Source organism: Gossypium hirsutum, chromosome D06, assembly GCF_007990345.1.
Source record: "Gossypium hirsutum isolate 1008001.06 chromosome D06, Gossypium_hirsutum_v2.1, whole genome shotgun sequence".
NCBI lineage: Eukaryota > Viridiplantae > Streptophyta > Magnoliopsida > Malvales > Malvaceae > Gossypium > Gossypium hirsutum.
In genome coordinates, this window is record NC_053442.1 from 7943858 (window position 1) to 7964494 (window position 20637).

Genomic DNA, 20637 nt, shown 5'->3' on the forward strand with positions numbered 1-20637 from the left:
TACCAAGAAGTATTGGATGTAATAATAAGACACAATATATTTCCAATGAGAAATTTAAGTTCAAATATTAGAGAAGACATTGTGAAAGTAACAGTCACGAATCTCAAAGATAAATTGCAAAAATTGATATGAAAAATACAAAGAAAATCTAGTGCACTAACTTAAGTAATAAATAGCCTAATGTTTGGTAGATGTATTAAAAGCCATGTGATAGTATATTTTTACTTTGTTTGGCTATGTTTGGTAGATAAATTAAAAGGAAGATTTTACTTCATTTGGCTATGGTTTGTTTTAAAGGATTTGTGGACAAATAAAACTTAGGTATTCTTTTATAAAATATTAATTTTTTCCTAAAGGAATGAAAAAAAAGTTCTAATAAATTAAATAATTTTTTAACAATATCATCACATTTAGATAGATTTGTCCAAATATAAAATTATTAAATAATTTTTCTTCCATTTTTTAGTATATTTGTGTTGTAAGGATTTGACTATGCTGAACTTGTAAAGTTTCAAAAAAAAATTTAGTTTCAATATTCAAATTGATTTTTCTATTTTATTTTGCTCAAATTAGTACTTGAATTTGACTCTCGTCACACATTTTAGTACATTATATCTCTATTAAAATTGAATGACATGGACCAATCAAATTGTTACACAAGACAAGTAATCATGTGATGACATGACATGTGTACCACGTGTGCAAACATGATTGTTCTATATCATCCAATTTTAACTGAGTTACAAAGTAATAGACCAAAATGTTTGATGGGAGTCAAATTTATATACCAATTTAAATATATATATATATAAGTATCAATTTAAAATATTAAAACTAAACTCAAACACTAAAAGATATTCTTACCCTTTAAAAATATTCATTTATTCTTGTGATTCATGAAAATATACAAACACTTTTAAGTTTAGTTTATTAACTAATTTTAAAATTAAAGGATGGATTTACTTTTTATTAATTACTTATTGTTTTATTTATTTTTTATCTCTATTCTTTTTTACTAATAATTTTCAATTTAAATTTATTAGATATTTAATTATTTTAAATTGACTAAGAGATAAATAATAAAATTTATATTATCATTAATTAAATCAATTAAATAAGAATAAGAAATAATTATTTTGTCTCTAATTATAATAAATTAATATGAGATAAATAATAAATAGTAGAGTTTAATCCTTGTAATTAACTCAAATAAAGAGGCTATATTATACAAAAACTTTATTTTACTTGACTAATGGTCACTATAAAATAAGTCATTTTCAAATCATTTAACACATTTACAAGTTAAAAAATGCAGATTTCAAAAATTCTGTAATAATTCTAAATGAATTTAGAAGCTGATAATTCTGCAAGAAATTCTCATGTAATCTTAATTCCACAAAGGGGAGATCAAATCTTGTTTCAAGGTATAATTTTTAAACTTCAAAATGTTTCTAAGTGACATCGAACTTAATAGGGATCTTTATAGTATAAATACGTAAGTTTATTTTTAAAAACCAGTTATGGGTGATGATTATAATTTTTTATTGTCCTCTATTTTGTTTTTTAATATTTTCATACAAATATATTTTAATATTCGACATATAAAGCAACCCCACGTCAAAAGTCAAGAATCGTATCCTTTAATGACGTTATTTTATATCTCAAAATAGTTGTGAAGTAATCGTTAATCTCATTATGTTCATTCTTAAGGATAAAGACTTTTTCTTCGCCTAAAAAATAACGCCCAATCGTCCCAAAATTACATTCCTACTGACATCCTCGTGTCATGAAAAATAATGCCACGATGCCATTAAGCACAACCATCACATCTTATCCAATCTCATTAATTTTTTCAACTTTCCAAGCAAACCAACCCAAAGACAGACACATTGAGTTATATCCAAACGATACCCTAACTCGAGTTTAAGTTAGGCTCTACTAATGAGTCGATCATTTTATCAGAGATTCGCTTCAACCCTTTTTCAAGATCAAAGGAACAAAAAAATTAACCATTAACCATCACTCTACTAAAACATGTTTTACATTATTTTCTTTTTTTTTGTATTTTATTATAGTATTTTTTTTTGTTCAAACGTATTTTATTATTGTATTTCATATTATATCATATTTTATTTATATTATTTACATTACATTTGAATGACGTGAAACGTGGAGTGAAACTAATGCTGTTATTGCAGGTGTAGGGCAATCCATGGATGGGAAACAAGAGTCAGGTAGACCCTTTGCAGGAAGTGGATCAAAACTAATGCTTTGTTTGGTAGGGTAGAAAGAAAATGGAAAGACAGAAAATCGAATGGGTAGAAAATTAGAAGGATGAAAAACATTATTTTTCTTTTAATAGGTGTACTTAATAAGAAATATACACATTTTTATTATTTTCACTTCCATCATTTTAATTTGGAATAATTAATTTTTATTCATTAAAATAGAAAATAATCATCTCTTCTATTTTCTTTCCTCCACCTTTTTTCCCTTACTAAGCATACGTCAAATTTATTTTTTCCGCTTTTCCACTCCTTCCTTCCATCCTTTCACTTTTTCACCTAAATAAACACACCCTAAAATTTCTTTCAGTAAAAGTATCATGGACATTACTGTACTTATAGTTAGATTGCATTTTGTCACCTTTACTCAAAAAATAGGCAAATTAATTCCTATACATTAAATAAAAAATGATCAGTTTGCCCTTTAATTTAATATACAGAATCTAACTTACCTATTTTTTAAATAGAGAACAAAATACACTTATACAAAAACCTCCAAAAAAAAACTTTTTCCTCCTGCTTTTTAATGACAAAGTTTGTTTATTGGAGTGTCGTTGAAAGGCCTTGAGTTGTTGCGCAGCCATTGGAGTCTAATTTTGGTGAATCTATTGATGACCCACCCTAATGTTGAATTAGCCCAAAATAATAACCTCAGTCCACAGAAGAGCTAAAGGCAAAAGGGAGCTCTACAGAACATGCCCGGGAGATTGTGAGCCACTCCCCCATCTTAATACCGGTTCGTACTACACTAATACCGCCGGGCGCCATTCATTTTGTCTTTAATTTAATGATTTTTTATCTTCAACGAATTTAGGAGTCCGAGACATTGTACAAACATTCCGTAAGGCTAATCTATGCTACTATATAAATATGGAAGGCGTTTAGTTTCTTTTGACTAAGCATAATGGGTAAATTTTAATTCCAATTTTTCTACTTTTGGTTAAATTTTAAGTTCATCCTTATATTTCACTTAAATTTTAAATTTAACCTATATACTTTTGTTTTTACATAATTTGGTATCTCAATTAATTAGTCTAAATACTTTATTCTAATTAAAATAACGATGTGAATTTTTAAGAATTGTTAATACCATTAATTTTTTCTATTAAATTCAAGTACGTTACAATGTTAACTTTTTGTTACATGGATACTCAAAGATCTTTTTTTTTTCAAAATTTTACACCAGCAAATTAACAAAAAAATTAACAGTTTTAACAAATAAATTTGAATTTTTTTGTCCGAAAAGTAAAATGTTAAATTTTTAAAAATAAAAATATAAAAATTAAATCTCAAATGTTGAAACCGTTTTTTGAAAACACAAATTTAGTTGTCGACTTTAAAAATAAAGTTGGAGTCGCCACCGATCCTTTATTAAGGTGTGATCGGCTCACCTTATTTTGGTCTACGAATTTTGAGAAAATGAGTTCGGGAGTCAGTTACGCACGAGGAAGGGTTATCACCCTCGTAACACCCAAAATTGGTACCAAATTGATTATTTAATGTCTTAGTGTCGAAGGTTTTTTAAAAAAATTGAAATCAACTCAAATGATGGAATTTGAAAAAGTATAATCAATTGTTCAAGTCATGTAAAGAAATCGAGTCCCAATACGTTAGGGTACAATTCCTCATAATCCCCGAACTTTGAATATCACTTTATTTTATGTGAAAATCTTCATTTTGAGAAAGTAACATGACACACCCAATATGTTAGGGCACAACAAGTTAAGTTCCCAAAAATGATTTTTATACCCATGCATTTTGAATAAAGAATATTCTCGGTAATTTAAGCTTACAAAAAAAATCGGAACCCAATACGTTAGGGCTCAATTTCCCTCGAAAATCCCAAACTTCGAATATTGCTTTTATTCAAAAAAAACCTTTGAATCAAGAAAATAACTTTGATGTATGGTTAAAACCGAACTATATTTTCAAAAAGGGTATGTTAAAAAAATTAATGTACAATATGATACAAATACTTTAATATAAAACATATATGAGTATGTATTTACAAAATATATATACAAGTACAATATACAAGTAAATTCACAAATACGTGCATGCGTATATTTGACACACATGTACAAGGATACTTAAAAAGATTGAATGGAATATATCAATAAAAAAAACTAAAAAATGCATGTTTATGTATTTGAAAATCGTGAAGAAGGATAAAATACAAAAATATGTATATGTGTATATATTTACAAAATAAAAAAATGTATAAGTATGTATGTATTGGAAAATAGTGTAAATATGTATATGTATATATTTAAATACCTATATATGTACAATATGTATATAAATAACGGAATATATAGAATAATAAAAAAATGTTTATAATAATTCAAAAAAATGTATATATATATTTGTAAAAAAATTATGAAGAATAATATATAAAAACATAAGTATACATATTTACCAAAGTAAAAAAAAATTGAAACTAAAATATAAAAGTATATATAAATATATAGAAGTTAGGAAATAAAAGAGAAAAATAAAAACATGTGTATAAAATATATAGGTAGACGTGTACTGTAAAAAAATGCATATACATATATATTATATAAAAAAACAATGCGTGTATACTATATATAAAAAAATGCATATATATATTATATAAAGTCAATGCATGTGGATGAATGTAGAGATAGTAATAGTAATAATGATAATATTTAATATAATAATAATGATAATAATAAATAATAATAATAATTTAAAAAACAAATTACAAAAAAAAATAAAAAAATTCTAAAAAAAATAGATTAATTTGAACAAAAGACAAAAAAATAGGGGCAAATTTGAAATAAATTAGAAAAGAACCAATCTTGAATGCGCAGGAAACAATGGAGGACCAAAAGGGAAATTAATCCCGCCCTCCTAAACGCTGCGCAGCACGGGATTAAATCGAAAAAAAATTAAAATATGCGGCTAAATTTAAAAAAATAACAAAATGGGCTTGATTGAAGTGCCTCACAAATTGAAGGGACCAATAGCGCAAATTTACCCTTTAAGGCCAGAACGCGCGGATCCTTCCCTCCGGGTCGGGTCACCGCGCGGGTCTGGCCATTTAAAACGGCGTCGTTCGGTAGTTTTAATAAAAACAAGGTTTTTCCTTTTTTAAAAAAAAAAAAACTTTGCTTTCTTTTTCTTTGAAGACAAATTAACCCCAACTAGGGTTTTCTTATTCTCTCTGCCGCCGCCACCGTTCAGCCCTAAGCCTTCACCAAAGCTCCGATTGCAACGGAGATGGCGGTGGCACGGCGACTTCGACGAAAGGTAAGTTTTTCTTCTTTTCTTTGCTGTTTTAGGAAAAATAAATTGGAAATAAAAGAAAATAAAATATATATAAACAAAAAAAAACAATGAACTCTACGAAGTAAAGCAAAAAAACACCTTCGAAAAAAAACCAAATTTGATCTGTATTTCTCTGTATTCTTCCCTCTCTTTTCCCCCCCATTTACAAATTTTAATCGGCTCTTTTATAGCCGAAAATGGGAAAGAAAATAAATCCAAACAAATCTATTCGGTTGTTTGTTGGCCCGATTTTTTTGCTCTTCTCTTTCGCTTGTTGTAGGTACGTGCTTGAGGAGCAGTGTTAGCGGAGAAACGGCACGCGTGGAGGCCGAAACTTGCGGCGACTGGAGACTGCGGCGGCTACTTGCTGCTACTGCCTAGGGTTTTCTGAAATTTTAACGTTTTTGGGCTGGGGTCTGTATTGGGCTTAGGTTTAGTTTATTGGGTTTGGGCCCAGGCATTATTGGGCTTGTACATCAAATATACAAAGAGTATAAAAACTTTAAGTAAATTATAATCTTAAATTTTTATTCTACAATTTAATTAATTAATTAATTAATAATTAACCTAAAGAATTTTTGTAATTACTTTTTCAGATCCAATTGCAATTGAATTTTTAAAAAGGGGTTTGTTTTGATTATTTAAAGATGATTTGTCATCTACTTTGAGTGATTTACCCGAATCTATAAATAAAGGGATGGCTCCGTCCACGTGGATCCATAGCTACAACCCTCTAATTTTGAGGATTTTTTAAGAATTCTCACTTTAAAAAATTATGAAAATATCTAATTTCTATTATGAATATCTTATTAAGTGGATGTCATCATGATCAAGATAAAGTTTTGGTATATTTTAAATTCTAATAGTTATTAGAATTAGATCTCTACTTATTTTATACTTCTTATGCCTATAAACAGAGACTCTGATTAAGTATTTAATAAAGTATATTCTTTGTTGCTTTCATATTTTATTTGTTCTTTAATCTTCATATCTCTCTTTATTTTATAACATATTATCAGCACGATCTTGCTCAAAGTGATAGTTCCTTTTATCGACGATCAAATTTATCCTTCATGGTTTTCAATTTCTTTGACGGCAAGATGCAAAATTTTTACAGGAAGTTTCTTTTATTTAATGTTTCATATCTGATTATTATTTTTCATTCTTCTTTTATTATATGTTATCATTATTTTGATTAACTTATTTTATTTTTTGTTCTTAAGGATGGTGAATGATTTGGTACCGTTATCTATATGAAATCAAGAATATTTTCGAACTATCTCATACCTTCTAGTGATGGCGATGATGTTAAAAATCTTTAAGTATATTTAACTATGTTTTATTTATTGTTTATTATAATTGGAGACTAATCATGACAACATGCATAGATAGATTTTGATTTGAAATCTTACGCATGTTTGCGATGGTGATTATGAAATAAAGAATCTATTGGGATGTTTATAAGCCCGTCTTACTAGATTTGTTGCATTTCCCGAAGTGAATGTAAACACAAAGAAAATAAAAAATATATTCATGGACCACTAAAAGTGAGAATATAGTAATAAATAAGAGATCAATGAGAGTTCTCAAGATAACTTTTCAAAGGGTAAAGATAACTAATGTTATCAATGTGATATGAAAGATCATTGGCCACATATGTGGCGTATACCCAAATATTTTGTTTCTGTTAATATTCTTTGAGGAATGATATGAAAATGTAGTAATGAATTCTATCATTACAAATAGAAAATATTTACCTTATTTGGCACTGAAACAAAAAAATATTATTCCAATATTTGATAATACAAAATTAGTTGAAAGCTCCAGAAGAGCTAATATATCACTATCTAAAAAGCACAAAATTTGTGATGGTTAATGCATTACTTTTAAAAGTTATTTGTAATGGATCTCATATTAAGATTTTGAATGAGGAAAATATTATATTTTATATGAATAAAAAAAGAGGATTGAGTTATTAATTTATAATCTTTATGATATTCTTTTGTCATCATCCCTATAAAAGGGTTGAAAGCAAAATATTTGACTGTGAAAGATCTACTCATGAGCAGTAGAATATGATAATTCTATCTAAAGCTTATTATGGTTGAATGCACCTAAAGTTGCCAGTATTTTTAAAAATTGTGAGTATAACTCTACAGTATTTAGAATAAGTTCTCAATTAAAATTACGAGGTAAAATATTACTGATGAGAACTTACAAGAGAGAAAACTTATGTATGAAAATTCATTGGTTATATACCAGTTATACACATGGAAAATAAGATCCACTCTCAAAGTTTGTTATTAATAGATTTTTGGGCATTTGAAGATTTTGGCATATTCCCTGAAGCGAATACTACATATAATTATTTGGAAATTATATTTATTGACTTGGTGGCATTATAGACTTCACATTGATTTAAACATTTTCAGTAGTAAATGTCACAACAGTACTTATATGCAGATACAAATTAAAAGGAATGATAATAAAATTATCAATTTGTTACAATTTAGTACAATTGAAACACATGTTAAAGTAAACCAGAAGTTTACTAATACAAATGCATTTACTACTTGGTGTGACCAGTTAGACTATCCTAGATCGTATATGATGCGAAAATTAATTGAGAATTCATATGGACATCTATTAAATAACTAGAAGATTTTTTAATTTAAAGAATTATCATTTGTTGCTTGTTCTCAATAAAAATTGGTTCTTAAAAACTCACTAGCTAAAGTTGAGATTTAATGCCTTGCATTTCTAAAATGAATATGTGGTGGTTTTGATATTATATGATTTTGGTAGATGCATCTACAAAATAATAACATGCGTTATCAACTTGCACCTGTCGTTTGCGAGATTACTTATTTAAATGATTAATTTTAGATTATGCAATTAAAACAATTCATCTTGCTACTATTGGTGGATTTATATCCCAAGTTTTCAATGATTATTGCATGTCAATTGGGATAAAAGTTGAACATCCTGTAACTCATGTTCACACACAAAATGATTTAGCTGAATTGTTTATCAAATGTCTCCAACTAATAGCTAAATCATTACTTATGAGAATAAAACTTTCTATTTCAGCATGAGATCCATGGTTGTATTAATTTACATGTTGTACGCATCAAGCCAATAAATTATAAATACTCCCTATTGCAATTGATTTTTGGTCTAGAGCCAAATATTTCTCATCTTACAATTTTTGGATGTGCGATATATGTTCCAACTGCTCTACCACAACGCACAAGTCATAATAAAAGATTGGAAATGTATATTTATATGAGTCTCCTTATAATATTTTTGAGCAATTAATTCGAGATTTAATTGTGACATGAGTTGTCAATTTTCCCAACATTAGGGGAAGATAAACAATAACTTGTAATGAGTTAGGGGAGAGTAATTGAACCAGAAATTCAATAAGGATAACTCGTTACAAGTTACCTGTTAGATGTATTTACAACCTTAATGAGAATAATCAAGTGTTATATACCATCTAACATTTTAATTTGAATCAAAGTCCCAGTAGGACAATCAGTTAGAATAAATAATTAATTGATCGGTTCCAAAGATGAAAATTATTCTAGATGGTCATATAGTGGAGGCGAGTGCTCCAAAAGAGACCAAAGACATAATTAATAAGTAAAACTTTAGAAGAGATTCGGGTACCTAAAACTGAATTTTAAAATAATGAAAATAAGAGATCTCAATAAGTTATGTCAATTCGAGAAAATATAGAACCGAATAATAAAAGTGGTCGACAATGATTTTGCATGCAATATTATTATTGAAATAATGAAATAAAAGGAGGATCTTGAATAAATCTATTGAGAAATATAGATATGGAATAAATTGAACAAAATAGAAAGACGCAACTCAAGTACAATTAAATTCATGGAGTTTTTGGACCAGTAGTCCGAATATCTAAAGGTATAAAGCCAATGAGGGTGCAAATGAAATAATTTTGCAAAAGCGGAATAAAAATATAAAGTTTTTCGCTAAGTACTGGTATTGGTTATGAAAAGATATAATATTCTTTTGTGGTGGATGCAATAACCTTTAAATATATTAATAAATTGACAATTCATAAAAGATTTAACTTACGTCTAATGGTTGTTGTTACAACCTTTATAAATCATTATATAGTAAAGTTTATATTAAAATCCTTGAAGGATTTAGAATACTAGAAGCATATTAAAATTCTCGGGAAATTATTCATTTATATGAATTGAAATAATTTAAACATATGTGGCAAATTTGAGTAGTTGAAGGAGGATTATAAAATGATCCAAAGTATCTATTTGTGTTTTTATATAAGAACCATGATTAAAGTTTATTATGATTATTGTTGAATCTCCTGAAGAGATCAAAATATATTTCCTCAAATTTCCCTCACTTATGACTTTTAAAAGAATGGTAATATAAATGCTTAGCAAATACATTCAAATTGTCATTTGAAAAACTAGTATTCAAGATTGAATATGTAGAATATGAGAAAGTATGTGATGTTTTCATGAGGGGGACTAAATACGCGTTGTACTCTTTTTCCCCTAACTGAGGTTTTGTCCCATTGGGTTTTCCTGGTAAGGTTTTTAATGAGGCAACATATTATGCGTATTATAGATTGTGTACTCTTTTTCCCCGATTAGGTTTTTATCCCACAGGGTTTTTCCTAATAAGGTTTTAATGAGGCGCATTATCTACCAATGGACATCCAATGGGAAGTGTTATGAATATCTTATTAAGTGGATGTCTATCATGATCAAGATAAAGTTTTGGTATACTTTAAATTCATAGTTATTAGAATTAGATCTCTACTTCTTTTATACTTCTTATGCCTATAAATAGAAACTTTGATGAAGCATTGTAACCACCCATTTTGATCAATTAAGTACATTCTTTGTTACTTTCATATTTTCTTTGTTATTTATTCCCCCCATCTCTCTTTATTTTATAATAATTTTAAGATTAAGAGAATAACTTGATTTTCATAATAGTATTGCGTGTTGCTACTTTTTCAGATGGCATCACCAAAGTCCCCCAATAATACTTTAATTATTATAAAAAAATTAACTTTTTGGTGTCACCTAACAAATTGGTAGCATTGGATTGAAGCATGCAGGGGCAAAACGTTCAGGGACCCGATGAAGTAATTATCCTTTTTAGATTGGCTAAAAAAAGAGTGTCGTATGAGAGTATGGTGAAACCAAATTAAACTTTTGGGCATGTTAAGTCTGTCCCATTTTAAAATTAAATTTAAATAGCTTTTAAAATATATAAGAATAATAAAAATAAACCCTTCTTAGTTCTTTTATTTTTTAAACCCTAAACTTAAAAAACTATATAAAATCCTTATTTAAATTATCCAATATATCTCTCAAAAAAATTTCTCTATCTAAATTCAAATATATTAGGGAATGAATTGAAATTGTTTAAATTTAGATAAAATTGAGGAAATTTTTTGAGGAATGTATTTGGATAATTTAAATAATAATTATATATATATATATATTTAATTTTGTTGTTTAAAAAAATAAAAAAGAAAATGGTTTATTTTTGTTATTCTTATATCTTTTAAAGGTTATTTAAATTTAATTTTAAAAAGGGACAGACCTAACATGCAAATAGACCAAAAGTTTAATTTGGTGTCGCCATACGTTCACGCGACACTTTTTTTTAGTCAATCTAAAAAGAATAATTACTTCATCAGGTCCCTGAACATTTTTCCCCTGCACGCTTCAGTTTGGTGTCGCCAATTTTTTAAGTGTCACTATGTTCTTTTTTTTGTAATGATTAAAGCATGATTGGGGGGATTTTTAAGATAATGCCACCTGAAAAAGTGACGACATCCAACGCTACTATAAAAATAAAATCATTTCCATAATTAATTTTAAAATTAGATCATTTTCATACTTTTTTAAATTTATAAAATCATATTCCTGAAAAAACTTAATTTTGAATAAGTATACACCCAGCATGCATATCAAATATATGTGCAAGTGATTATTTTAATTTTGATAAAGAGAAATCCAATAAGAACATCATTATATGTAAGTGATTACTACATTTCATGTTATTTAGGTTTTATTATGAATTCTAGATGTAAGGGTAGAACTCAATGTTGGTTGGAACCGCTGTAGTTTGTGGGGTCATTCTCACATTTCCCCTTGCACTCACTTTCATGTTACATGATTGTTTGTGGGAATTATCTTTGTATATGTGATAGTGGGATATATATTTGGTGGTTTTTTTTATGGGAACTGTAATAGTCTTACTTTTTAGTGGTGTAGAAAATAGTGGTTCGAGGTCACTAAATTCGGTAAGCAAGTTCGTAAATATTTTTATTTAATATTTACGAGTGAAATATGATTTTAAAAAAGTTTTTGAATTAGTAATTTGTATTTTATAATGATTTATTAGGTTGGTTTTAGAAAGTGAGGTATCGGGACTTCATTTTTATAAACCAAGCTGTAAATATTTTTATAAATATTTATGGAATGTCATTAAGATGGTAGTAAAGTTTCGTTGAAAAATTTTAATGTTTCGATAGTCAACTAATGAAAAAGGACTAAATTGAAAAAGTGTAAAACTTGTTCAATATAATAATTAGGTGATTAAATGGCTTAATTAATAAATAAAGAAGGACCTAAGTAATAATTGTATCTAAATTTAATGGATGAGGTGACATAATAGAAAAATAAAATAAAATAAAGCCATTCAATGGTAAAATTGTAATTTAATTGAAAATAAAGTGAAACAAATTGGAAATTGAAATTTTTCTAGACATTTCTTCTTGTTTCGGTCTAAACTTCCATAGGATAGAAAGTTTTAAGCTGGTTCTTCAAATTCTTCTTCATGTGAGTTCAATTTTTACCTGTTTTTTTATAATTTTTATGTTTTTGAGATTGTTACAATCAGGTCCAACGAAACCTTACCTTAATTTTTGATTTTATTAAAAAGTTTAGAAGTTTTAATTGATAAATATTAGATTTTTTTGATGAATAACATGGATTTAGAGCTTTTATTATGTTGTATGATGATTTTATAAAGTGATTTTTGTAAAATATTGATTTTAGGATTAAATTGTGAAAAGGTTAAAAATACAAGGGTTTATTGTGAAATTATTGCATAAATGGGACGTTTTTATTATCATGAACATTTGGCTAGCTTGGGTTTGTATTAAAAATTATTAATTTGCATGTTTTGGGCTTAGGGACGAAATTGAAGAAAAGTAAAACTTTAAGGGAAATTTTGTAATAATGTCAAAAATGACCAAATTGCATGAAATGAATTGTTTTATTGTCTAAATTAATATATAAAATGAAATTATTAATTTAGATCAAGATCGAGTGGAAAATCGAGGAAAATGTAAAATTACCAAAATGCCCATGAATCTTGGTATTTGTGCAATTTAACCAGGTAAGTTTTTATGAACTGTATTCTGTATAATTTTGATTAAAGTGAATGTTAATTGTTGATTGGTATTATATATATATGTTCTATTGTTGGAATTAAATTATTGTTGGAAATATATTATCGAATTTAATATTCAGTTTGGATTGAACGCGGGATTTGAGTACATTCATAAATTGGTGTATGGTGGTATTGGAGGGAGACACTGGCATATTACCCAAGTAAATTATGGTTCAACATTTGTTGTGAACTCTCGTGTTTTACTTTCTGTTTGGAGTGATTTGGGTGGATCAGCTCTCATGAGCTTCTATTGGCGTGTTCGGGAGGACCAGCTCTTATGAGCTTCTGTTAATGATGTACTCTTATCTGTAAGTCGTTCTTCGATTTGGGAAAGTCTTTTTAAAGTGATTTATTTAATGAATTTGAAAGTTATCCAATGATATTCTAAATGGTTCAACGGGCAATGTTCTGTTACAAGACGATATGAGTTTGATACAAACTAATACAGGTATATACATGAAATACATGGAAATGATGGTACATGATATATTGATATATAATGATATATGTATATGAAGAAACGATAAGAGAATGATGTGTCATGACATGAACATATACGAATATCTTTGATATGTTGATTCATGGAAATTATGTAAGTTGAGACGAGTAATAAGCTTAAGTGTGACATGTTGAGATAATAAGATTATCGATGTTGAATTTATACGAAATATGTTCAAGTATGCTAACAAGTGTTGTTGTTTGATGCTTAGGCAAATGCCAAGCTATTGGTTGAATGGTAATATGTTTAGTTATAAGTTGTATTGAAATGGTAAGTGTTCAAATGAAAATATGCTCGAGATCATGAAAGTGTGGTAAGGTTTAAAGTTATTTAAAATCCTACTATGCTAGGGATGATATGTATAAATTTCATATTTGAAATGAATTGATATGATTAAAGTTCATACGAGTTTACTAAGCATTCATTGCTTACGTAGTTGTTTTCCTTTACTTTTAGATTTTCGGAAGCTCGATTGGGTTGAAAGCTTGTCGGAGTTATATCACACTATCCATCAATTCTATCGGCACTTTCGGATGTTTTAAGTTTAGTTATAATGACATGTATAAGAATTTTGTTTAATGTTGGCCTATATGTAATTTGTTGAGATTAGTCCCTTATTTTGGCTTGTCTTGGATGCCTAATTATGGCTTGTTGATATGCATAATGTTGATTGTAGGTTGACACCAAATTGAGTGTGATATATGGCTTGTAAATTGGCCTATTTCCATCTACACGGGCTGAGACAGGCTGAGACATGGATGTGTGTCTCAACCGTGTATAACATATGGCCAGGTGACACGGCTGCGTGTCCCCTGTATCTTTTAAATAGTGCAAGTCAGTATATTCACACGGCCTGGGACACGGGCATGTGACTTGGTCGTGTGACTCAAGTCAAAGAGTTACACGAGCATGGACACGGGCTGGGATACAACCGTGTGTCCCTATTTCGAATGCCCACATGGCCTGAGACACGGGCGTGTCTTCTGATCGTGTGAGTCACACGACCTAGCCACACGGCTGTGTGACCCCTACAGTGTTGAAAATTTTAAATATTTCTAAAAAATTCTCTGAGTTTCCGATTTGGTTCTCACTTATTTCTAATATGTATTTCGGGCCTTGAGGGCTCGTTTAAGGGACAATATATATGATTTTAATTGGTTTTATTATGAATATTGATATGTAATGAAACGTTTTAAATTTTTGTCTGAATGATTTGTAAACCCTAGTAATGCTCTGTAACCCTGTTTCGACGATAGATACGTGTAATACCCCAAAAAAAAATTTACTGTAAGATATTATCTTTGATATAATAAAATAAGGAAATAATGCGACAAAAAGGGGAAATTTTGGAGCTATGTCAACATTGGGAAGTATATTATGACATATGAGTTCAAGAAAGGATTAAATAGCAAAAGTGAGAAATGTTTTGTTGCCCAAGAGTAAATACTCAAAGTTTGAGGGGTTAAAGTGTAAATATGAAAAAAATTGAAGGACCAATGGTGTAAATATTTTAAGGGTGGAATGATCTAGAAACTAAGGAAAATGGATAGATTAGGACCAAATTGAAAAAGGTGAAGAATTTTGAGGGACTAAATCACAATTTTACCAAATTAAGTGATGACTAATGATGGAATTTTAAAAGATCATAAAGGGCAAAATGGTCAATTAGAAGAGAGAGAAATCTAGAAGATAATGATGATGTTGGAGATATTTTAGATTAATTAATTAAATAAATATTAATTTATTAATATTTTAATTTGATTTTTAAATGATATTTATTATTTTATTAGTATTTGATTTAGTATATATAAGAAAAGGAAGATGAAGAATCATCCAACCCACATCTTTCCATGCATTTCACGTTAGAAGAGAAGAGAAGAAAGAAAGTTTTGCTTTTTTTATAATTTGGTCATTCTACCAAAAATTTATCATTTTCACCTAGAAATCAAAAGAATTTCCATATCCCTCAAGAGATAAAGATAACAAGGAGACTATGGGGAGCTAAAATTTCAAGTTAGATTCAAGAAATAGAAGCTAGAGGAGAGAGAAAATCAAGTTAAAGATTGAAATCAATATGACAAGGTAAGAACATCAAGATTTTAATATATTTTTAAGTTTGATATTATTGAAAAAGCATGGAAATGATGTTATAGTAGAGTTTTCTTATATAAGGTCTTATGTTCTTGATATATTAGTGAAGGGAAATAAGTAAAAGTGATGGGAAATATTATAGAGAAAGGGAATAAGGGAGTTATAAACTTAGTAATCAACATCTTGCACTAAAACAGTTTTGGAAAGCAGCAGTAGGTTAATGAATTTTGTGAGACAATGTCAGAATGAATTCAGGTTCCCCTGTTCTGACTTTGGAAAATCATTAAAATTTGGAGAAAAATAATTAGGGGTTAAAATTTAGATGATTAAAATCCTTAATGAGTCTATTTTTAATAGAAACAAACAGGAACATCATCCGAATCCCTACGGTGAGATAATTAATTTTTAGTGAAGAAGGGTCAAAACTGTCAGACAGTAGAATAGGGATGACTTTAAAGAATTAACTGTATTTATTGGATAAACCAAAAATTCTGAAAATTTTATGGAAATATGATATACGAGTCTAGTTTCAGATAAAATTTATGGATCTCAATTCGGAGTTCTGTAGCTTAAGATATAATTAATTTAGTGACTACGACTCAAGTGAACAGCTTGTTATGAGTAAACAAGTAAATAGTGGTATTATGTATATATCAAGGATGTGGAATGAAGTGGAGGAGGAGGAAAAATATATGTGAATATTCAGATAATATGAGTTTATTTTAAAATAGCTAATTTACATGTTTTAGGTTCAAGGACTAAATTGAATAAAAGTAAAATTTTAAGGGTAATTTTATAAAAATGTCAAAAATGACCAAATTGCATGAAATGAATTATTTTATTATTTAAATTAATAAATTGAATGAAATATTAATTTAGATCAAGATTGGGTGGAAATTCGAGGAAAATGAAAAATTACCAAAATGTCCCTGAATTTTGGTATTTCTGCAATTTAGCCTAGTAAGTTCGTGTAACTTGAATTATATTCTTAAATGCTTGAAATGTATGTTATTGATGTGAATATGATTTGAATGTTCGTTGTATGAAAATTAATGAAACATTGATATATTTGATAAAAAGGGGAAGAAATCCCAGTTGAATGGAAGAAAAATTCGATGGATCTCTAAAAAGGAATTGACGGTAAAAAGGATCTAGCCCGGACGGGTGATCCTATCCTGATATAGCCCTCCCGAAGAATATGTGGAAAATAGATTTAGCCCGGACGGGTAATCCTAATTAGGGTCTGAATTTAGCCTGGACTGGTAATTCAGATCCAAGCTCATTAGAGTAATTGTCATTGCAGGGGATTTAGCCTGAACTGGTAATCCCGACAATACTCTATGAGTTTATATTACAGGGGATTTAGCCTGGACTGGTAATCCCGCTGTAAGGATAAGGTTCGCGGGAGTGTGCTCTCTGAAATGGAAATGTGCTCACATGAATATGAATTGACGGACCCGGATTTGTACACTAAAAGTGTACCTCTGAAAATCCATCGAAATTTTCGAGAAATTCAACGGGATAAATATAAAAAATAATAAGGGTAATAGAAAACATGGAATTGAATTATTATTGGAAATATATTATCGAATTTAATACCCAGTTTGGATTGAACGCGGGATTGAGTACAATCGTTTTGTGACAAAGGATGAACTGACGGTAAATTACCCAAGTAAACCGAGGTTCAGCATTTGTTGCGGACTTTCGTGTTTACTATCTATTTAGCTCTCATGAGCTTAAGTTCTGCCTTCGGGCTTCTGAAAACAATGTACTCATATCCGTAAGTTGTTCTTCAAAAGGTAAAATATCGGGAGTTGTCTTGAATGGTAATATAATTATTTATATGATGCATTGAATTGTTAAATGTTTAAGTGAAAATATGCTACTGCTCATGAAAAAGTATTAAAGTTTAAATTAAGCAATTTTCTTATGAAATGACTTATCATGTGATCAGTTCGGGAAAGGCTTTGGGTAAATGCACTAGCTTGTGACCATGGTTGAATGATATGTTTATGACTTGTGTCACATGTATATGGAACAAGCGTGGAAAGTAAAGAAATGCAAATGAAAATAAAGAAGTTATCAAGAGTTAAAGTTATATAAAATCCAACTAAGCTTGGAATAATATGTTTAAGTGATACTGTAGATTATTCACCTTGTAAGTTGATGAATATAGCTTCATGGGTATTGTGGTATTAATATTGGGTTATCCTTGATATGTATAGATTTAATATTTTAAAAGAACTAATATGATTAAAGACTACATGAGCTTACTAAGCATTCATTGCTTACGTATTTGTTTTTTTATTTACCCTACAGATTCTCGGAAGCTCGATTGGATTGGAAACTTGTCGGAGATATATCACACTATCTATTGGTTTTATCGGTAATTTTGGATGATTTGATTCTAGTTATAATGGCATGTATAAGTTAATTTAGCCAATGTTGGCTCATTAATATTTTGATTTTGGTTGGTTTCAAATATGAATGTTAGATGAAATGAAATGTCTGAAAATTAATTTATAAATTTTGGTAATGCTCCGTAACCCTCTTCCGGCGATAGATTCGGGTTAGGGGTGTTACAATACGGGTTAGGGGTGTTATAGGAACTACTACTATAAATACCAATTAGTTTAAGGTCCTTAAGCACCAAAAACAAACAAACAAAAAAACAATTACATTTTAAAGATAAGGATTTATATACCATCTATTGAAGTTTTTGAGTGCTTAGAATACTTTAGTGGTTTTCAATTTTTTGTACAGTTTAATTCGACGTCCTCGTCGATGGTTTGACGTGCTCGACATTGACATCACAACATTTAGATTTTGACATTTGGTTCAAGCAATGAATGGAAGTATTTATGTTCGATATTTTCCGTTGCTCTATATTGTAAATCGTTTTTGTGCTAACACCCAACACTTACCAAATTTAAAGAAGAAATCTTAATTAATTAATATGTTATTAGTCTCTATACTTTTATAAAATTAGAGATACAAGTCTATATTTTAAAATTTTAAAACTCAATCCTCTTATTTTTTTAATTTAAAAATTTTAGTCCAATTATTATTAATGTTAGTAATTTTTATAAAAAAAATCAACTTTAACATATTTATTTTCTACTAATCAAATCAAATGTCACATCAAATAAAAATAATGAAATCAAAATTTAATAAAAAATAATTATGATTTTAATAATTAAATTAATATTTTCAAATAAAAATTAAGAATTAAATATTAAATTTTTTCTTTATTAAAACATTGTAACATGAGATCAGCAGTTCACATTATTGTAATTTTTCAGGGTTAATGCGATGTGACCATTGCCCTAATTTTAAGCTTTATCCTCTTATCTCTTTTTTCCGGTAAAGGGCGGAAACGTGTTCCATCAAAATGTGTCCTTATTCTAATATCTTTTCATAAAAGAAATGAATAAATATTCTAATTCTTTTGTAATTTAATAAAATAGGACTAAGTTATAATTTAATTAATATCGATATTGTTATATATAGGAAGACATAGATTCGAGTGTGTTAAAGTGCATTTATTTTCCTATTTAAGGATCAAGGAAGGACTATGAATAGTTCTAGACATTTATATTAAAAAAATAATCACTAATAATTTATTTGATAAACTGAAAATTTTAAGTGTGGAAAAATTAACTATCGAACTTCTACGACTAAATTTTATAAGTTTTAAATTTATATTAGAAAACAGTTTGGTAAATTCATAAATATAAATACCGAATATAATTATATTGTTTGATAAAAGTAAATATTGATTTTTAAAAAATTATTTATTTTTAATTTTAATCTTATTAATATAATATTTTATATCATTTTAGATAGTTTTGAATGAAAGATAAATGTGGTTATTTGAATATCTCATTTTTTTAAAAGTATAGTTTATTTTAATTTATTAATAAAATAAAATAACTTAATATTTTTTTTTACATTAATATTCATCATTTTCTTTGTTGAAATTTTTAAAAAATTAAAATGATTATCAAACACATTTAAAATATTAAATATTAAAAAAATATTTTCAATGAAATTTTCTATGATTTATCAAAACAAAAGGTAAAAAAAAAACATTAATCCCAAACTTTATTTATTAAAGAAAAAAATATAATACCTTATTTGACCCTCTAACTTTACAAAAGAATCATTTTATTTTTCCATTTAATTTTCCGTTTCTTTTTAGCTTTTGAACTTGTATTGTTTGTTAATTCACTCTAAAATTAATAGAAAAATTAACATATGTTAACTCTACTAACTTGACATCTACATGGCAATTCACGTGTATGTCATTAGTAATTAATTAACTTTAAAAAATATATATTTTTTATAATTTTTAAACAATTTTAATATTTTTAAAATTTAAAAAATTAATTAATTGATGATGTGGTATTCATATGACAATTAATGTGTATGCCACATCAGCAAAGTTAATAAAAATTATTATTTTCATTTATTTTATGGTGATTTGATAAATAATATAAGTTGAAGGCTTAACGAGACCGTAATTAAGTAATTAAATAAATGATTAAAATAAATTTTTTTATTAAATTGAAGAACTAAAACGAATGGGATGAAAGAGGCATTTGTTACGCAAAAGGTAAAGGGGGTAAGTGGTTGAAATTAAGAAAGGGCAAGTTTCCAATTCTGGATGTTGGGTGCAGTGCCGCATGCGGATTTTTCTCTTTCCTCTGCTCTGCCCCATTTGCACACCACCCACTTGGACCAACTATTCATTTCACCATTTTCTATGATATTTTTATTTTTAAAATTTATATTTTAAATTTTTAAGTTGAAAATGTAAGTACAATTGTTTTCATTTTTAATTTTTTATTAAATTTATTGTTACTTGAATTTAATAAAATAAATTTAACACTGTTAATAATTAAACTTAAATTTTAAATATAAAAAATTAAAATTAAATTAGATTCCTAAAAATAAAATATAGGGATTCAAAATCTCAATCTTTTTATAAAT